This window comes from Agelaius tricolor, unplaced genomic scaffold (genome assembly GCF_023055355.1).
Source record: "Agelaius tricolor isolate 1412-34295 unplaced genomic scaffold, bAgeTri1.0.p SCAF_8, whole genome shotgun sequence".
In the NCBI taxonomy this organism is placed as follows: Eukaryota; Metazoa; Chordata; class Aves; order Passeriformes; family Icteridae; genus Agelaius; species Agelaius tricolor.
The window spans coordinates 23,057,667-23,063,580 of NW_027269268.1; the positions used below are offsets into that span (position 1 = coordinate 23,057,667).

At 36.3% G+C, this 5,914-nt stretch overlaps 1 long non-coding RNA gene across 1 annotated transcript; it reads left to right on the forward strand.

Annotated features, from left to right (window-relative positions):
* The first annotated feature begins 802 nt into the window (after positions 1-802).
* Positions 803-4,230, forward strand: LOC139592617 (uncharacterized). Its single transcript, XR_011680060.1, has 2 exons — positions 803-894; positions 3,888-4,230. It is a non-coding gene; the product is annotated as an uncharacterized lncRNA (long non-coding RNA).
* Positions 4,231-5,914: the final 1,684 nt, after the last annotated feature.

Here is a 5,914-nt window from a genome sequence, read left to right on the forward strand (position 1 = left end):
TTTTGATGTAAAAATCTGTAATGGGAAAAAGTCTACAAATACTCAGTATCTGAGTTCAAATTTAATACAATCACAGTGCCAGCATTCTGTATCTCTTTGAGGTGGAAAATTTAGTTCATAATCCTTAATATCTTATTGTTGTATTACTCAACATGGGAAATTCAAAATTCAGCTCATTATTAGGGACAGGCAGTCATTTTAATTTTCCATTCATTTGTAAAATAATTGGTGTCAATCCACTTGAAAATTCAAACAATGAGTTGTAGTTCTCTTCCTAAATTTATCAAATGCTGCTACCGTACCTTCACTGCTGTCTTCAGAATAATAGATGTTTCCATTCTCTTTTGTGCACTCAGGAAGCTGAAAAACATTTTGATATATCTTTGATTAGAGGCACCTGTGGCTACAGAGCAAAACACCTTTAGCTGCCAATTTTTGTTTCTTCAACTGAGGTAAACTTGCACATTATTGGCATACATAAGTCTCAGTCTGAAACAAGATGTATCAAGTCATTTAAGGAATTTTGGGAAACAAAAACATGTACTTCAAAATTTCCTTTATATTACCTGTAGACAACACTGGTATGCTTTGATTATTTCTTTAGAGGCCACCTTGCAATTTTCTGTATTTTCACGTGTCTGTAAAAAGAATGCCCAAAAAAGTTTTCTTTTGAAGCTGTTGTAAAGTATTTTCCAATCTTTACATCTTTTGAATGGTGTTCAGTGTTGACAGTTTACTGTCAGCAGCTAGAGAACTTCCACTGTCACCAAGCTCTGAGACTTTGTTTTTCCAAATCTATTGACAGCACCGATGGAACCAATAAGACTTTTAGGTCTTATGAGACTGGAGTCCTGCACAGCATATGAACAGTTGAGCCTGGAGAAATGCATCCAGGTAATATCTCTACCTTGATGTTTCAATGCCTAAAAAAACATGATTGCTAGCAACTTCTGAAGCCTGATCTGTGGGATGTATGCACAGAATTGTTATAATAAAATGTACCAGTATCTCTTAGGCCACTATTTGGTGTAATGAACTTTTCCAAATATTTCCCTCTTTGTCCGCTGTTTCTTTAAATGAGCTACATACAAAAAGAAATGATCAATTCATGTTTAGAGACCAGTTTCAGCAAGGAATCCCATCCAGGATTTTTATTTCAGTAATATTTTAGAACATCCATAATATATCAGGATAAACAGGCTCTTACAAGGTAGAGTTACTGTTTTTTTAATTCTACAGCATGTCATAACCAAAAATATCATGGCTTTATTTTCTGCCCAATTATGGGACGAGTGAATGAAATGCAGTTCTTTTAGAAAGAGATGGATGAATTCTCTAACACTTACTGAATGAATTAATGAAAAAGCAGGAAGACAAAATTACCATTTTTAGATAAGCTTGTTTTCACTAAATGGACACATGACTTGTGAAGCCCCAGAAGTGCTGTCAGCAGCCTGAATGGATATACTGCCCAATGCCCTGCAGAAAGGCCAGAGCTTTTTCACAGGCCAGGCCACCTTCTGCAGAATAGCTCAAAGCAAAAGCAAGAAGAGGAAATTTTGTGAATCCTCTGTGGCCCTCACCATTTGTCTGACTTATCCAACTCCTTCTGTTGACAGGCTTTTTGTTGGCAAATTTTTTTCCACTTCTTAAAAATAAAAGGCATAAGAAATTGACAGCCAGAAACACTCCCCTATGTCAATTCTGTAGTATTTTGTCTCATTATTATCACTCCCTCTTGTTCAAATTTTTCTATCAATTTCAAATGTCAAGAGTTACACAGAGATTTGACAGCCATAAACACCACATAACACTCTACCTTTTTGTATGTATCAGTGAAGCAATAAAGACATAGAATTTTGAAAATTTATATCATTAACTGAATGCAAAGAGACTAAATGCATTTTCTGAGAGAACTGAGAATGCTCAGGGGTTTTTTCCCATCTTCAATAATTTATGAAGCTTCTTATTCATAACAGATGTGTCCAGCCACACAGAGGAGAAGTTTGACTTGTGAAACACATTTGTATTTTGAACTTTACTTAATGCTCCATACTTTACACACAGAATGTGACCTGTGCATGAAGAGTTGTTCATATTTTTCTTTTAAATGCAGCTTTGACTGGAGTTGTCAACACCACAAGCCATTATACATTTTGGTAGAACACAAAACACCAAAAGAATTCCTAGATTTGATGCAGACATTTGAAAGGGGAAAATGTCTATCTGGAGAGGGTACTCAGGGGTTACAAGTTACAAGTCACAAGTTTTGCATTGTTTTCTGTTCTGCCTTCTTGGCTCTCTGCCCTGCTGACTGGGTTGCTGCCTTCCCCCTTTGACATTTATGAAATGGTTGCTAAACTAGCTAAATATCTCAGAGGCTCCCAATTTGGCATCTTCATATAGAGATACACTTCAGGAACATCACTCAAAGCTGAACTTATTCACCAACTGGAACTTAAATGTGTTAGATCAGGAAACTAATAAAACTTTTCTGTCTTATGTTTGCTCTGATGACAAGCCTTGCATTTGTATGATTGACTCAACCCTGAGTGGAGGAATTAAGTTTGTACCTGTAGGTTTGAACCTGCAAAAGTCTTACAAATAATCCCTGACAGTGTAGAAAATAGAAAGTTCTGTTAATATACACATCAGAAAAGATCAAGAAGAAACTGGCCTAAGGCAGCCCTCTAGCAAGATTATTCAGCATGGCTGTAATGAATTTTCAGTCCCAAAACTTTATCTGCAATAACAGTGTCAGGGTCAGAGATGTGCAGATATTTTATATGATATTTTTGACACCTTTCCAGAATTATTCAATATACTGAGTACTTACCCCAGTCTGACCCTGGTATGATTAGCAGCACACATAGCAGTTATTTTCAAATGCTGTAGATTTCTATGTTTTTCCTTAAATCAGCAATTTGAAGGTAGAAATATAGAGGGCAAGAAATGGCTACCAAACCTTAATAAAAGTTGAAAAATAAGCTGAAAGCTGAAGTCACAAAAGCCTTAATCTTGTGGTGAGGATGGTGACACACAGCAGTGACTAGACCAGAGTCCTATGCTGCATGAGACCTGAACTCCAGGGAGTTTCATACAGGAGGAGTCCTTCCAGCTCTCATAGGGGGTCTGCAGCTGTACAGAGACCATCTCAAAAGAATCTCCCATGCTCAGCAGCTTTCCTGGATGAGAAGAACAGGAGCATTATGGAGCAGGGACAAGTCACTGGTGTGGAAGGTGAATAGCTAAGAAATGACAGAGGCAACAAGAGCAAAAGGGATTCTACTACAAACTTTTCATGGCTGTGACTGAACCACACGGTTTTAATAGCAAGATGCACTGTGGCCCATAATGGTACAGTTAAGGTAGTAGATAAGGGATTTTTTTCAGCCCACAATGAAACAGTTTCATACTTCCAATAGTGAATATGAATACTGGCCACCATTTTTTATTTTAAATGGTATTATACCACTCTATATCACTTATTCTTTAGATACAGGGTCCCAGATAATCAAATGGAGGGAGCACAAATAAAGCAGAAACATGTTTCCATTTCTCCATGTAATCATCTTCTGGCAGGAGTTCTGAAGCTTTCTTGTGAGTCCAATAAAAACAGATCAGAGAACTGAGCACCTATTCAAGCAAATATTAAACTAATAAAAAAATCAAAACCAAGGAGACAATCTGATGGGCTCATTCACAAGAAAAGTGGCAATGAAAGGAGAACAGAGCTGAGTAATAATATTTGTCTCTGATCTGTATTTTCAAGGTGAACCTTTGATAGATGTTCTAAAAATTTCATTTTCATGCAACACAGACCTGAAAATGACATTAATATTAATTTGCTCAAATTATTTTTCTGGTGTTTCTTTTTCCCTACACAGGAATTATCTTTTCTATCCTTCTATTTTGGCACATTCTTATGTGACTATCAGGGAAAAAGGCCCACTCCTTATATTTACCCCTGTCAAAGAGGTGAGTTTTAAACCTTCATGAGAAGACATATATGCTGACAAATCCTATTCCAAATTTTCCACTTCTACAGAATCTGAGACATTATGTAAATGACATAACTACAACTAATTCAACAAAATTACTTCTAATTTTTATGTCAGAGATAATAATTCAATGCCTTGAATTTTCTGGGTTTTTCCTGACTTGGTCTATCTTTAATTTTAAGCAAAATTTAGGACAACAAAAAAAAAAAAAAAAAAAGAAAAAAAGAAAGTAATCCAACCTTAGTATGTGTTCTGGTTGTTAGGGAAGTCTAGATACTCCTTGGTTAGGTGGAAGTGATCTTCAAAATCATTATGCTAAATTTAGCAAGGTAGTACATGTAGCAAATGAAATGCATAAAAACAAAAAAAAAAAGTGCTTTATTTAGCCAGTTATCTGCAGCTGAGTACTGTACTTGCATGATGGGGAGAGAGAAGGATGAGAAATGGTCGGCTTGTTCACTTCCAGGCTCACTTGAACAGATGTCAAATTGCCTTACCCAATTCAATTTAGATTTAACTTACTAGGCAAATTGCTACTCCTCTCTCAATCTTCATTTTCTCATAGATAAAATTGATACTCTGAAGTGTGCTTTGTGCACTTCATTCCTTTCACATGCTGCAACCAGTGCAATGATAAAGCCTGATAAAGGCCAATGAAGGATGACATTCAGTTGCCCTCTGAGAGCATTATTATACATTTTTATCTCACACACTGAACTCTTTGTTATGGTCAAAACCTAGGAAACAAAAGATTTTTTTTTTTTCAATTTGAAATTGGTACTCTTAAGTCATTCCTCAAAAATGCCATTATTTTGCTGTTCCTCCTGCAGATTACCTGGAGGTTACATCAGGAAGATAACAGAACGTCTAAGTGGGTTTTAGAAAGTAAGAAAAATAGGAAACATACTGCAAGAAGTGGATCTAGATAAGAAACCACTAAAAAATGTTTATAAAGTCACTGGATCCTCACTTGACCTGCTCTAAAAATATTTACTAACATTATATGCTATTTCCACTTTTGTTAGCTCAGGCTAACAAAAATAACTTGCTATTCATAGGAGCAGAGCAGGGGAAGTAGCTACTTTGTTCAGTTATAAGAAGAACTGGATGGGGGAGAAATGTCATCTCATAACAAAGGCAAGGGGTACTAAATGCCCTAATGTTTTGGAAAACCCTGTTAAACTGAGGAAACGGGGGGAAACAGAGCTTTCTCCACAGGTGGTTATAGATTTTAAGGTTATAGGTGGTTCTCACTTTGTCCTAGTACTTCTCTGCCTAGGGCTGTTCCCACTGTACCCAGAGCAGTCTGGCAGACAGAACCCCATCTCCAGCATCTACCTCCCAGTCCCACAGCAGATCCTTCAATTGATCTCACTTTATAATTTTTCTTAATCAAATGCAAGTTTTTAATGCAGTTCAATAGAGTTACATTTCAAAACATCTTCTGTAGAGCATAACACTTGAAAAGACTACCTTTATTTACAGCAGCAAAATTAAAAATAAGTATTTAGAAAGTAGAATTCTTATTTGTAATTAGCTGAGGAATTCAGCAAGTACTAGCATTTTCCATGGCAGGATCTAGAATTGCAATGGAAGTTGACATACTGACATAATAGTCTCATTTCTGTGTATGCCAGAAGACTGTAGCGAGCTTTTAGTTAACAGCTTTGAAAAAGACTGCTAAACACAAATGCTTCAATTGTAATACTCCAGCTATTTTAATTACAGCAACTAACAAAGGTTTTATGTTTTCTGTGCAGCCACCCAGTTCATAGTTTGAGCAGAAGACATTTCAATTCTGGAAAAGTTCACTTGATATCATGACTTTTGAAAAAGTTCTGAAGTTATGAAGATTCCTTATGACTTCTGCACATTTCCAACATTTACTAGGAAATCCTGTGTCTTCATAGTTG